This window comes from Protopterus annectens, chromosome 12.part0 (genome assembly GCF_019279795.1).
Source record: "Protopterus annectens isolate FY-2018-M chromosome 12.part0, PAN1.0, whole genome shotgun sequence".
Taxonomy (NCBI): domain Eukaryota; kingdom Metazoa; phylum Chordata; order Ceratodontiformes; family Protopteridae; genus Protopterus; species Protopterus annectens.
In genome coordinates this window covers 225,104,887-225,121,109 of record NC_056746.1, presented here as the reverse complement: position 1 = coordinate 225,121,109, position 16,223 = coordinate 225,104,887, and the positions used below count along the sequence as shown (strand labels likewise).

The following is a 16,223-nucleotide window of genomic DNA, read 5'->3' as shown; positions in this document are numbered from 1 at the left end:
TTCCCTCCTCTGACATTCTGTGATAGGGAACTGGCAAAGCTCCACTCATCAGGGGAAGCCTAGTTACAGAAAGTTATTTATTAAGGCTTTACGTGCCAAGCAGGAAGAACAAAGAAGGACCAGAGGAAAAATTTGACCGAAACCAACCAATATTTAGCCACAAAAGTTCAAAATTATTTTAATTATTTAATTTCTGCTTGTATATTTGAGTTGTACTTCATGACCTGTGTGATACTACTACTTTGTACTTTTCTGTTATGTTTTAAGTTTGTTCTGGGACCTTATTCTTGTATTTTTGAACAATTGAGGGAAAACTGTGTTTCTGCTTTATTCTGCACGTGTATTTCCACAAATAGAATTACTTACAAAAGTTATCCGTTTTTAACTTAAATCCTGCAGGCTCATAGTCATGCAGTTTAATTCACAGCTGTGTACTCCTGCAAGAATTTGAGCCTCAGTCATCTATTATTGCATTTTTCCCCATAAACAGCGTTAATGGTAAATGTCTACATAGTCTGGTGCTTTAAACTGTAATACAGATGTGTACACTTGTGCACAACGTCCAACCACAAAAAGCGGATGTAAATGCAATCAGCTGTTATACAGATGGACATTAAGAGAAGCAGAATACAAAGTGTTCTCTTAATGTCTGTACCCCTTAACATTCTATGGGATAAAACCCATCCCAGACGTTAAGTGGAGCATACTTGTAGAAGGTCAACAGTGAGAGAACTGTCTCTGCTCCAGTTTGTGCTTCAGCTCTTTTATATTCTGCTAATCGTTTACCTGTTTAAAGTTGCATTCAGGGTATGCCCCATCCCCCACTAACACATGAAGCTCATGTTTCTGAAAGAGCTCAAATATTTATGTGATTGTAAGCCTCTCTAGCTACCCTGCTTGCTCTTCCAAACCCTGCCACTCTTTTGCTATGGTTTTATAGTAAGGCTGAGTTTCTGGCTTCCACCCCTTATGATTTTCTTATTTCCAAAGTCCCTCCCTCTCCCTTCCATTTCTATTGACTGTTGTATAACCTATTTATACATTATCCCCACCCATCGTTCCATAGATCCATGATACTGAGTATCCACCCAGCAAACCAGTATTACTCGAGTAAACCTCCTTTACTACATATCGTTTCTTGCTCATTTTGGAGGCGCTCAGCAAAGCTTGGAGTCCTAGCCTGCATTCCAGAAGTGTTTCACTTGTTTCTAGTACGATCCAGGAAAAGTACCTTTGAATGCTAAATCTCACAAAAGTTATCTTGAGTGATTGCTACTGTTTCCTGCTATTGTGTGTGCATTTAACATGTTTTTTCTCACAGTTACTGCTGTAAGACTGTTTTGAAATTGCTGTCAGTTAAGGGATTTCCAGCTAGTGTAGTTTGTGGAAGCACTGCACTTGTGGGCTTCATCTACTGTGTTTTTGCATTAGAAGGACTGGATTTATTCATCTTGTTGCAGGAGGTGTTTGCCTGGTCTATATGAGCTGGAAGTTACAAAAAATGACTCACAGTATAGTCGGTCATTTTGGCCAAAGGGCTCATTAGTTACTGTTTTTTTTTTTCTTTTGCTGCTATAAATTTTGCACAATAGCATGGGTCAGCAGTGCCCTGTTTAGTAGCAAATGCCTACAAAATAACAGTTCATAAAACTATGCTCTGTAAAGCAAAAATATAGTGCAAATACCTTGTGCAATGACAAGCTTAGAGCATCTAGTTGGGAGTCGAGTGACAATAGCTACAGATTTAGCTGAATTCACTATTGTGTAAACATTAAAGTTAGTAGAATTTAGTACTGTTTAGCATAATCTGCTCCAATAAAGCACCCTTATAACCTTCTAACTCCGATATACCACCCAATTATCGCTCCCACATCAAAGGACTGGACAATACGGATATGCAATTTCCTAACTTCTCTGTAACCGGCTTGGTGTATATGGGCATCTTGAGACAATGTAGCAATTGTCCAATGTTTACTGACAACCACTTAATCCTCAAAGAAGAAGACACGGAATGTGAGAGGTGTACTTAAACAATGACACTGGAGGCTAAACTGTCGCATAGAAATGCACATCAAGTTGTCAAAACCATGCACACCTCACATAGACTAATGTATGCTGATGCATTTTATAGAAATCCTCCTAAACAAAGATCACCTAGACCACCCACTGTCAAAGCTATGCCTCAGTAAACTCAAAGAAACTCAGAAAAAATGCCACCTAACAACACATATACGGTCACTCTCAGCGGAGTCCCAAACACTAAGCTCCTAAGGCAAGCAAACACACTTCCCCGGATTCTCATCACAGGAGACTATTTTAAGATGTTATGATGCCCCTCGAAGAATAAGGAAAAGGTAACTATTAGTTGCTTATCTGGAGCCACAATCCACCAAATCACACATGCACAAGTCATTACACCAAAGGTACCATTATGATTTCATCATAGTCCATGTAGGTATAAATGACCTGAGATGTACCTCCCTGGAATATAAGAAAAGAGACATTATGGAGCTTTCAGACCATGAGTCTCAGGTTGGTATGACCCTAGCACAGAGTTCCATATTACCATCACCGAGGATGATACCACAATATGAATAAAAAAAAAATGACTGATCTCCACAAGTAGCAGTCTTTCTTGTGTCATTCTAAGGGATCCAATATTTGCCAGCTTGGAAGGACATGGTTAACAGACTACATTGCTATGCCAAAGATGGTGTGCACCTCTCTCCTCTAGGCTTTTGAATACTGGCTAAAATTGTATCTACCGCTGTTGTACATTTTTTTAGGCAAGGCCATATTAACAAACCTACCAACACAGAAAAATCAACAACTGAACATTAAGGTGTTACTGCTCAATGTCAGAAACCTAAACAAAAAAATACACTGCCTCCAAACACTCCCTCCAAGCCCTCCTCACACTTGAGAATATAGACATCTGTGCAGTTACTGAGATGTGGTTTAAAGTGGCAGAGAGTACCAAGGCAGTGCAAGGTTTCATTGACTTCCACAAGTTTAGACCAGTAGCTGCACATAAAAGGGCTAAAGGAGTAGGAGTATCAATAACAAACATACCTCTAGAGTGGTCAAATAGGATGATGTGCTGGAGTAATTTCATGTGCAGATCACCATAATCAAAATCCTGTACAATATCCTAGCCAGCTATAGGTCACCCTCCATGGCCCAAGAAGCTCACAATACATACTTAGACCCACTGGAGACACTTACCATCCAACCTAATACCCTACTCATGGGAGACTTTAATTACTCCTCTACAGAGTGGAAATCCTACACGGCCTCAAATCTACAGGCACAGAGATTCCTGGACATTGTGTTTACACCTTTAACCAAACAGTGAATACGGCTACCAGAAGCTTCAACATACTGGACGTCATGCGTACAAACAGGGGAGAACACTGTACTCCCCACTCCCAATATCTCAACCACCCTGGTAAGGTCCAACCATGAAGCTGTCTCCTACGAAATCAAAATCAACTCTGTAATCCCATTAAAACTAGTAACCGGAACTATTCCAATGTAAATTACCTTATATTAAGTGACAGACTGTCAAAATGTAATACCCCTCCAAACCCAGAGAACAGAGTAGCCTATGCTAAATTGCTCTCAAAAATTCTATACAAGGAAAAAGTCCACAGTTGCATAGTGGCTACTGTACCTACCAGAAGTATAGGATATACAATAAAAGGATAAAACATTATGGCAAAAAACAGGAAGAATAATTCCATTAAAGACAGAAACTCTTTCAAAGTAAATAGGCAACTAGGAGAGCTAATTAGGTTAAACAACGCCAACTTTGAGATTAAGATAGCCTCCCAGGTGACAGACCTTCTACAGCTATGTCAGAAACTTCAAGGGCAGCAAACAGCAATGTGCTAAGTGCCACATTACATGAGCCTGGCAATACAATGAACACGTTGGAGGACAAATTCAAATCCAGCTTTACCCCCCACTCATCCCCTCAAAAATACCCTCAAGTATAACCCCTTCAACTGTAACTATGGAGCATGTACTGGCTGCACTCACTTAAGCCAAGAACAGCCTCAATGAGCACCGATAACATCTCTGGCTGCCTCCTCAACAGTCTAAAATATGAATTATCAGAACCCCTGGAGTCATTATTTAACTATAGCCTTAAAATAAGCTTTGTGCCACGTGAATGGAGGACTGCAACAGTCAATCCACTTCATAAGGGAGGACTTTCAACAGATCCTGGAAACTACAGACCCAACAGCCTAACTACTCTTATTTGCAAAGCCATGGAAAGAATTATCATGGAAATTATCAACAAGGACATAGACCTCCAGTCACTGGATCCATCCCAGTTTGGCTTTGTCAAAAGAAGATCATGCTTATTGAATCTGGTGGACTTCTTTAAAAAGGTCATTAAGGAAACATATGACGGGAAAATGGTGCATACTGCCTGCCTAGATCTGACTTAAACATTTGATACAGTACTCTGTGATGCCCCTGGACTGGCCCAGTAATTAAGGAGCCTCAATCCTAACCACTGGCAACAGTGAGGGACGTACAGAATGGGAGGATTGCAAGTACACACACACAGAAAAGTATAATTTACCTTAAGAGCACACAGAGACCACAGTCAGTCTGGGGCTGCTTTCTTCCTCTGTCTCCAGATCCCCAAACAATACTCCCCACTGGCACAGCTATAGGGTTAAGATCTCAGATGAGGGGTCAAGCCAAGAGCTCCAGCACTCTCACTGTCCAACCAGTGCTTTGTGTCCCTGCCCAAGCAGTGCACATACACACAGAGAATTGATTTAAAAAGAAACACACATACACTCCTGGGGAAGGCTGCAACATGTTTACTCGCTATGCCCCCTTCTGCCCAGACTATAAGGTAGTTATCACTGCCATCAACCCCTACTTATCAGTTACTATAAGGCCCTTACAAAGGGTGACAAACCCTACTATGTAATGTTACTATTATCCAAATGGTAGTTTTAGCAAAGCACCAGGCTATTAGGAGTGGTCTGTACAATGTCACCAAATACATATGCAAGTGTTCTAAAAGCTTAAATATGTCTCACAAATATCATCCACAAAGATAAATGTATTTAATAATAAAAGAACAAGACAATACTCAATCAACACAGTTACTTCAGAGTTCAAAATCACAGGAAATATTTTAAAACAACATTGCAGGGCAGTCTCAAGTAAGTACAGAAAACATCTAAACTAATCATTACTATATTCCTATCTATATTTAAAAGAGATACAGGCAGTCCCTAAGTTACAGACATCTGACTTACAGATGACCCATAGATAAGAACAGGCTGCTGCAATGTTGGAAATAACATGAAAATAAATAAAACTCTTTAAAAGTTGCTCAAATCTTACATTAAAATGAAGAATTCTGTTATACTTTCCTTTTCCCCATCCATGAAGCTGTTCATATGTCTTGTTAGAGCTGTTACTTCCGCCTTCACAGAGAACAAGAAATCCAATTGGTTAAGAGATCGCTGTGTTGGCAATCTGATTGGTCAAGACTGCTGGCTTGTGCAGTACACAGTATTGAAGCAGTTACTGTACTGTAGAGTAGAGTAGAATGGGCAAATGGCATTGCGGCTCACTAGGGTCTAGATGATAATAGGTCTGGCAGAGGTCTGAAAGTTCAGGACAGAGTAGAAAACATTCATGGGTGATGCTTGTACAGAAATGTGAAGTGAAGCTTAAAGAGAGTCAAGTTTAACATTTTTTTTTTGTATGGAACACTCTACTGTACTGTACTGTATTGCAATACAGTAGAATGCTCCATGTAAGTGTGTTTCGACTTGCATATAAATTTGACTTAAGGACAGACTCAAAAATGCAGCGACTGCCTGTACTATGCCCCAAGTCTTATTTACAGACGACACATAGGCAGAAGTGCTGAGTGGATGTTTCTAGATCCAAGACAAGATATAAAATGCATAGTCTCTCCCTGAGAGAGTTCTTAATTACTGCTGGGTTATCTTAGAGGACATCACTCTGTCACCTAACTTCAGTTCCCAGGGTAAACAGAAACTTATAGAATTTTAACATCTCTGTGTGAGAAGCACATATCCCTCGGATGTGCAGCTGCTAGGAAGTTATAAAGGAATCAAACACTTTACATTTTAAACCTAGTAATTACTTTTCTTTTCAGAAAATAGAAAAACTTCTAGCTCTAGACAACGTGTCTGCTTGCTGCACTGAAACTAACGTTTATAGCACGTTGTAAAGCACTTAATTTCAACTTTTTTTTGAGGTTTTGTAAGTTAATCTTTTCAAAAAAATTATTTTCAATATGGTCGCCGTTGTTTGTTTCAAATCCCCAAAATCCATTTTTAACTCCGGGACCCTCTCCATGAAAACTCAAAACCTTCACATTACAGATTTACAACGTCTTCTGTTTTAGTTCCTATCATTATAAGAACGTTACATTACAACAAAAGGCAAATAACCCAAAGTAAAACAGCTTCATATTTAACGCTCTGCAAGAAGCCGAAACGACATGATCGATTTCAGCAGCTCCGAGCTCTCCCTAAACAAACCCGATTAAAAAAGTGTGTTTTTGAAACATATGAGTACCCATTTTGCTGTCCCTCAGGAGCAGAGATAGCCTTCTTTCTCTTCACCATGGATCCGTGGCGTTTAGTAAGAATTTCGGAGATAAACTAACCACATTCCTTCCGATGATCAAAAGCGTTACTGCGTTTCTCTCTGCTTCTCTGCACTTCTCTCCGACTCTCCGGGGTTGGACTCAGCAGCCACAAGGAAATGTCCCCAACTCCAAAAAACACCTTCTGCTCAACTGGGCATAACTTTAGAACGCAAGCTCATAGAGATTTCAAACAAAGTTCTTAAGACTTCCTAGATTCTCCTCTACAAGTCTCTCCAAAACACTTTCGTTTCAGGCCCCCCATTTTGTGTTACATTTGGTATGAGCAGGGGTCTCCCCTGCGCTCTGAACTTTGATTGCTATGTCATCAGTTTGCTGCATTTCAAAAAGTTCATATATAGAACCCCCAGATTGCTTGTTTATAAACATTTCGACAAGCAAGAAAGTTGCTACTGTTGAATGAAAATATGTTCAGTAGTCCAGCATAGCAACATTATAACTAAAATAAACCAATTTGCCAGATGATAAACCAAGCCAGCACTATTCAATACGCACCACAATCAATGGGTCTGCAAAAAGTGTCAGCACTCCAACCTCAACATTGACAGCAATATAAACTTTAGGTTTGTCTGCTTCTTTGTTACCTTAGCGGGATAGCATTAGCATCACCACATTAAAAATAGCTGCATCTTGATGCACATGCTTTTTAACACTGGAGAGAAAACGCTGATCTGGACAAAGTGGTGAACAATTACTGAAGCGCAATAGCAACAGACCCCCAGTACATAACAGCACCTCCTAATATACATTATGGAGTACTTTTCCGTTATCGGGGCAACAGTCCTAATGCGCTACTCTTATAGGTTCATAGGTTGGTACTGGGCTTATCTGCCCAAAGGCATATATTAGCCCAGCCACGTTGTGCGGTATTCACCGCCCCTTTAGACCCTTGTACTAGCAGCTAGTACCCTTGGCCCCTATCTAGTAGTGCTGTTGGTGTGATCCCTGGTGTGAACTTTCTGTTAACCCAGCCACTCATCAAGGTTCCCCTAGAAGAGTTATAGTGAGGGGCCCTGTCTTATGTAGATCAGGACCCTGTTCCATAGTAAGGGAAGTCTCTGCGAAGGGAATCTATCCCTCCAGCATGTTCTATTCATTGTTGTGTTGAGGTTTATATCCCTACAGTGTGTAGCTCGAGTAGATTTGGTTTTGCTAAGATGGAGCATGTTCAACAATTCTGGGTTGGACATGGCTCTGTATGTTAGACAGAGATCGCCTCTGAGAAAGCCGTATGCAACAGAGAACAGACTTAGCTTTTTCAATCATACTGCATAGGGCAACTGTTTGAGGCCAGTAATCCTCTTGGTTAGGTACCTCTGTGGTCTCCCCAGCTGCTGGAGATGTCTAGCCAGGTACATTCCAATTGGGGCATTGTACTCAATAATGATGATAATAATAAATAATAATAATCGTCTTCTTGACGATTCGTCTTTTTCTTTTTAACGTCGTATATTTGACGTGATAGACACATCGTCTTGCAGTTACTGGTTGTTTTACAAAAGTGCAAGTAAGATAGCTTTATAAAATGGATCTATTGTGTTACATGCTGTACTATACAGTTTGTTTCACACCATGACATGTGCAAAGTGGGTGTCTTACATCCACTTGGACTTTTCTAAACCAACCAGTAAGTGCAAGTGGATGTGTGTCACGTCAAATGTGCAATGTTAAACAGAAAACGAGGACGAATCGTCCAGCAGAGTAGCACATTAGGACTGTTGCCCGGAAAATGGAAAAACAATGTGACATCTGACTATAAGGTAAGTTTTATAACCCAGCCAAGAATGCACTGAGGCCTAAATCACGATTAAGTAAGAGTGTCAGATTTACCCATAGCTGTATCCAGGGAGCTTGGCTGTTTCAATCAACATTTTTTTTTTGTACATTTCTCTGCTGACTTGTGCATTTCGTACAGGTCTTACTGCTTGTACTTAAGGAGTATCTGGTACTGGTTACGAAAAGACCAACGGCAGCCAAGTGCAATATAACGTTTCGGACACGACAGCCAACTCAATATAAGGAACCTGTCGCCTTTGGGTGCTGTTTATTTTGAATGGGTTTGATTGGGGAGAGTAAAAGAACAATTCAGCCACCGGCAAGTGAGACCGCCCTAAGAAATGGGCATTTAGAACGGTGGCTTTGGCTGCATTGACATGGAATTACCATATCGTCAACAAGAGTAGCACATTAGGACTGTTGCCCGATAACGGAAAAGGACCCATTATGGAAACACGCTATATACGTATTACAACACTTGTTTTTCATGTATCCTGGCTCAGCATTTTCTTATGAGATATTTCACAAATGCAAAAGCTAAAAACATGCAGCTACTTGTCCCTTTAAAGCAAACTGCGGTTTCAACAGCAAGCACTTCACAAGTCCAAAGTTATGCCTCGACATATACATGTAACTTTCTTATACGGGGGTGAAAGACATCACCACTATGCCCCGCAGGTCTATAATTTTACAAAATGCAAAAGGAACACTTAAGACTCTTAACTCGTCTTTTTCTGCAAGATACTCGGGAACAACAAAGGTGGATGTCATGTCAAATACATAACAGACAACTAAAAGCCAAATCTAATTATCGTACAAACAACTGTCAAACAATGTTTTACAACAGCTACAAAACCATGAGCTGACAAAAATGTCAATAAAGCCAAAGGTAGTCGGAAGTTCACACATTCAGAAGTACATTTCTAACATCATTGGTAGCGTCATACCTAGTTGCCGTTTGCATTCTCGAAAAATTAAAAAAATAAAATAAAATTGCCCCATGAACACCAAACAAACTTCACTATCAGCCTGACGAGATAACGTGTCCAAAACAAAGCACACAAACTTCTGCATTACTCCTGCAAAATCTAGTAATAAAATGACGGGAACGTGCGTACAACATAATTTATTGTCATTTAAGCGCGATTACTATTTATGGTCCATAAATAGTAATCGCGCTTAAATGACAATACAAAAAGCATGAAAAACGTAAACTAATCTATGCACCAACATTCACAAGGGCATAACAGTTTCATAAATTAACTCATTATCAGATCAAGCGTTTCAATCACACACGCAGTGGTGAGCTATCACAACCTGCAATCATAAGGGAAAACTAAACTATATGTATCGCCAAGTGATCAGTTAACGTCCGCACACCTCTGATTTTCACAAAGAAAATAAGTCTACCAGGCTGACAATTTTACAGTTCCCTATCAAATATATGCAAAATCGCAATATTCAGGACTGCCAGTGAATCCGATAACTTTATTCTGAGCCCCCTTTCCTTCCAGTCGCACATGCAGATGCTGTGTTATACATCATACCTCAATCTCCGCTTTCAAGATCCCACTATCCTTCAACCTGCGGTTATCATCATTAATTCAAGATTTTTCTTAAAAAACAGGGTCGAGTGCTCTTTGCCACACATCGGATACAATTACTCGTTCAGCCCACTCACCAGTATTTAACATTTCCTTGTCAATACACGCACAATGGATATCAAGCGCTTATGATGGAGTAGAGTTCAAAGTACTAAGAGACGTACATAAACCATCACCATTTACAGTCGACTTCTCAGTTCTGTTTTGCTGTATGAAAGGGTTGAAAATTGGTACAAGCCCCCATAGAATCGATTAATAGCTTTCATTTAACTACTTGGTTTTACCGGACCCCATTTTCATATTGTTAAATCTCAAGAAACCATTCCATGTGAATGACACTCACCCGATGAATAAAAATAAAAGACACCCCGCATACACCTGTATCAATTATGCTCTACTGTTCACTTTGCACTCTTCCAGTTAACACTGTTGCCCAATCCACAAAACCTGTTCAGTTTTATTGTTATGTCTCTCTTCAACTACCACACCAAGTATGTTTTAAAAAGCGTCACCAACTGATATATTATATACACAAATTCAGCAAAACGACTTCCTTCATTATTTAGTGTATATACTGCCAAGAAGTAGAAACCATAGAAACAAGCCCGCAGACGTCCTCAGCATGTCATGAACTGTTCATGATGAACAAACTCCATTATTACACTGCACTTACCTCATTTTTTAATAAACACTCTGTTCGCTACCTACCCACTCCTTTTATTTTCCCATTTGAAGATCTAGTCTCCAGAATTGTAAAAACAGCACCAGAAAACAAAACACTTGGCGCGAGCATTCATACAGTATCTATCATACTGCTAAAACATAGGCTATACCTCAAAGATACAAACAAACCTTGTGATTGGCTACTGGCTAGAATGCGTGGGAAGGGATGCCGAGGCAATAGTGGAGTTGATGAAGCAATCGCCCAATCATAGATGGAGATGGAAAGCTTGACTCCAAAGTGGCATGCAGGCTTCCATCGTATTGGGTGTTGACAAATACTTCCTGAATCTCTACTATTGATTTCAACCTTAGACACCCCGCAAAAGAGTGTAAACGTGACCACAGAAGAACGGGTAATCCACAGTGCGTGGGGTATTATTGGCTATGGGGAAGCTGGGCGTTATTTATTTTGCAAGGTAACGCTAATGGAAATATCCGCCTTTTTAATTATTTTGTGCGTCCTCCATTGTCGTATCCTTCGTATTGCAGTGTTTTTTCTCTGCTGTATGAAAATTCAAATAAAAACAAATTGGGAATCCTGCTCGTCACTTAAAGAATACGAAAAGTACGCCCGAATGGTACAACTATGATATTTTAAAGGGACAATCCCAATGTTTAAAATTCGGGTTGTTCAAGCTGACCAGATAACACCCACTTTAATGATGTCATGTAAATTCCCACCCATAGTGTCATTTTACTCTGAATATCCTGTAATTCCACAGTTACATTTTACTTTTAGCTCCCAGTGTGAACTCATCCTTGGGATTGCAACGTTACTCTTACATCGCTTTACTCTCAAGTGTTGACTGCTTTCTACTCTGCCAGTTTCTGCATAAACTGAAATATTACGATCTTCCAATTTTCTTGTTTTGAGTGTTATGTTACCTGGATGTTCCCGTTCAGTGCAGTATGAAAAGGCAGCTTGTATAAAGAAAAAAGAAAGCTGAACACTTTATTAAAACAAATACTGAACGATTGTCTTGCATTTAATTTACAGACTCCTGCCTTCTAAATGTAGAAGGGAAGTGGTCATTATTTATTCCAATAAACCGGGTCCACTGTTTTGTGTTAAATAATACTTTATTTTAATGTAGGTCTTTGCAAACATTGGCAGATGTATAGTGAAAAGGCTCTAAAAGTTTAAATTGTGTCACTACAAATCAGACAGCAGCTATAGCCACAGATGATAAAATAAGGTTAATTTACTATTGCCATATCCATACTACAACATCAGTGTTTGCCGATGAAACAGCAGCAGCACGGATGACAAGCTTTGCGTCTATGTGAATTTTCGGAACAATTATAAGTATATAATTGCAACAAGTGGAATTACTGACTTATGCTAACTCTCATTTATTTTACTAGAAAATCTTAAAAAAATTATGAGGACTAGGCAAAGGCAAGGATACACTTAAGGTAAAAAAAAAAACACTCACTATCCAAACAAGCTGAAAGATGTCGATAATTAAAACATGTCCAGAATAATGGGAAAACAGGAGAAACAACACAGATACTTCAGGCTGACAACTTCTGCAATGAGATGCAAGGCTAAAGCACTCGCTATTTCTTTTAGGCGTGTTTCTCTTGGTTTGCATTACACAAGCTGTGTATTTTATTACAATTTTAGGTGAATTTACAGTTAAATAAAAATCTTTAAAAGTTTAAATGCCGCCAGTTCAGTGCAGCGATCCACTTAGCACACAGCAGATTCAACTCCTTTATTTACAGTTTCCATGACAACGCTTGCCGGTAAATCAGCAACAAGGACGCGCGAGTGTATTTTGTCTTATAAAAAGTAATTCAGCAGCATTACTAAGAGCAAACTAATGCTCCCGCCTATTTTTCTTTCTTTCTTTTTTAAGTTTTTATGGCATTTGACCTAGCAACTAATAGGTCTTTTCACAGAAAAATACCACTTCAATAAAAATGCAGATTGAAAAAGGAGATAAACTTTTATTCTAACAGTCATTGAACACGTTAATAAACTTAAATATTTCACTCTAATGAAATGTAAGATGTCATGTCAGCACTCCCTATTTGTTTTAATGAAATGTTCTCATACTTTTTTAATGTAATCCATTTTAGTTTCAACTGTATGTATCTATATACTTAATAAGGTTCACAACTTTTATTGATTTAATTTTGCCAGCACTTCAGATGTTACAGTGTATTCCTGTACCAAAGCAACATCGGTAATGGAATGTATTTGTATGCTAGCACCAGTGGCAGACCTCTTAATGCTTTTGCAGAGCAGGTATTTCCAATAATTGCGGAGTGCTGTTTGTTTGGCATACCTCTCATCTTCTTAGCACTAGAAATATGAACATAGCTTAAAATAATGGTGAGACAAAAGCCCAAAATAGGGACATGTTTTAAATATTTCTCTTATAAACTTGGAAAGCTGCTAGAATAAAATAATTTGTATTTGCATACATTTTCTGAAGGATATGAAGTCTTAAACTCAAAATGTATGTCATTATTTAGTGACTTCAGTCCTCAGTGATTTGCCAGAAAGCCACATATTTTATGAGGAATAGACCTAAATATAAGGCAAAAATATGGACATTCAATAAAAATCTAGACAGCTGAGATGTATGTTGTTTGGCAATGTATTCCTTCTTCACTGGCTAAGAACAAGATGCAGTTAATGTGTAATACTTTTGCTAATAAATGAATGTTTGCACAAGTAGCCACATTTGCAAGTAGACAAACAATACACTGCTTCACTTTTTCCCAAATAAAAGCTCATTCTTGTGCAGTCTGAGTTGTCTCTGTTGTTTCATTTATTTATTTATTACATTTGTTAACCGCAAATTAGTCCGACTGGGCTAGTAGCCAATTTTCAACAGAGGCCCGGGGAGAAAAGCTCCAGTAAACAGAAACAATCTTTACATATTAATGTTTACAAGACAAATACCAACATGAGAACAGACTAGTAAATAATCATATGGTATAAAACAAATAACGTAATTAATAACTTAGAAAGCCAAGCAAGCAGTTGTAGGCAATGCAGTCTTGAACTGCAGAGTCCAGGCGTATACAAATTTGGACACAGTGTAAAAACAGAGGTGCCAAACAGCATTTTGAGAAGTGGCAAGATAGGTACCAAGGTTTAATAACAGAGATCAGAAAGAAGTTGTAGTACGAGGATGTGGATCATTGTAGAGTGGAGAGATATTGGAATGGGGAATAAGAGGATTTAGTGTGGGAATGACAGGAGCAAAGCCAATGATTAGCTAGGGAGTTATGTAGTAGTTGTTTGAATGCATGAAGTTGAGGATTTTTTGTGATGATCTGAAGGAGGGTATTCCAAAGTTTGGTAATTTTAGTGGAATAAAGACAGTTACCTTAATAGTTGTGGGAGTGGGTGACCTTGAGTGTTAGTTTACCTGAGGGGCCTGGGATTGTGATGAGGTTGGACAAGATTGGAGAGAATAGGCCAGTTCATGGGTTGGTGAATTAACTTGTGGACCATAGTAAGTTGTTTGAGAGCTAAAAGGTTGGGGAGTTCTAGCTAGTTTAGCTGAGAGAACACAGTACAGTGGTGTGTCCTGTGTGGGGCATTTGTGGCAAATTTAGCAATTTTGTTATAACATGATTCTAGATTATTTAGGTCAGATTTGCGAAGGTTAGTGAGAATATAAGATTCATAGAGGAGGGGACAAAGTAGGTGAGATCGGGCAGTGGCCAGCCTGGTGTTGTGGGTAAGGTATGGCCTGGCTCTGTATAAGGTGCCAAGCTTGATGTGAACGTTTTTGATTGTTAAGAAGGCGTGTTTATCAAAAGTTAGATTCTCATTAATAGTTACTCCTAGAAGTTTAGTATGAGTTGTGGGGACAATTTTGGTTCCGTTTGAGGAGAGGATTGATAGAAAAGACTGAGATGGTTTGGATTTTTTATTTTTGAAGATTATTAATTTGGTCATATTGTGGTTTAGAATTAATTGATGTTCAGACAGCTACTTTTCTATGTTTTGGAAAGATGACTGCATATTGGAGATCTAAGGGTGAGGGGACAGAGCATATAAGGGTAGCATCATCAGCGTATTGGACAATGGTGGCTTGGTTGTATGCTGAGTAGAGGTCATTTCTGAATAAGATAAAGAGAAGTGGGCCATGTATAGAACTTTGGAGCATCCTCACAGAAATGGGGAGGAGGGGGGTGTTTTTCCATTTGGTGGCTTGCTGCCGATTGAAAAAATAGCTGAGGAACCAGGACAGAGATGATGAGTCAAGGCCAGAGGATGCGAGTTTGTTAAGTAGAAGTTGATGGGAAACAGTATCAAAGGCTTTTGACATGTCAAGAAAGATGGAGGAGAATACCTGGCCTTCGATTAGATGATGGTGAATGGTGTTAGAAAAGTGATTGCAGCAGTAGAAGTACTATGTTTAGGTCTGAAGCCGTGTTGTGAATTGGATAAGAGATTGTTGCTGAGGAAGTGGTTAAAGAGTTGTTTGTGGATGCATTTTTCTAAGATTTTAGATAGGGGGAGGAATGGATATAAGTTAGAAGTTTGTTATGTCTTTGGAAGGTCCTCTTTTGTGGAGTGGGATGGTGTGGGATATTTTCCACAGATGTGGGACATAGTGTTCAGCAATTGATTAGTTAATCAAGATTGATATGGGGTAAGTAATAGATGGGGCAAAAATTTTTAGAAATTCATTAGGAAACTGATCAGCAGCCAGGCAGCAGGGTTTAAATTTAGCTAGGAGAGATTTTATGTAACTTGTTTGAATGGATGTGAAGGAGAAGGGGTAGGGATTTTCAGGGGTAGTGGTGGGAAGAGTGAGAGGTGTATTGGGTTGATTGCCTAGTAGGGAGGTTATGGAGCTTATGAAGTGGGAGTTGAATTGAGTTGCAATAGGATTAGAGTTGTTAGGGATTACTGGGGTTGGGGTAGTGGTACGAAGATAACTGATGTTATCCCAGAATTTTCTGGGGTTGTTTAGGTGTTGCTGCTAGCAGGTTTGGAAGTATGATTACTTGTTTGCTTTGATGTGATTTGTTTTTGCTTTGTTCTGTAATTGTTTATAGGTAGAGAGGTTTGATATGTGCTTGTTGGGATGGCAGGTTGACCATGCTTTATCCCTTAGTTTAAGTAGTAGTTTGATTTCTTTGGTTAACCAGGGCAGATGCTTGGATTTTGTAAGTACTTTCCTAGTTGGGGCTAGATTATTCAGTATGTTAAGGAAGGTGGAGTTGAAGAATTGTGCAGCTAGGTCTAGCTGGAGGTTTTTAAGTGGGGTCCAATCACAAAGTTGGAGGATATTGTAAAAGGTTATGAGGGGGAATTTTTTTTTACAATGGATGAATTTGTAGGCGATGTTGCTTTGTGTATGTACACATTTTCTATATAGAAATGTAGATGAATGGTCACTGAGAGAGTCTGGAAGGCATCCACATATGTAGCCTAGGTTGGGTTTACTGGTTAGTATCCAGTC

General features: G+C 39.2%; 1 protein-coding gene across 1 annotated transcript in view; it reads right to left on the bottom strand.

Annotated features, from left to right (window-relative positions):
* IFT140 (intraflagellar transport 140) overlaps positions 1-10,888 on the bottom strand; it is a 3,212,973-nt gene extending 3,202,085 nt beyond the window's left edge. The window contains exon 1 of the mRNA XM_044089294.1: positions 10,733-10,888. The gene's annotated coding sequence lies outside the window, so the exon portion shown is untranslated. The remainder of the gene's footprint in view (positions 1-10,732) is intronic.
* Positions 10,889-16,223: the final 5,335 nt, after the last annotated feature.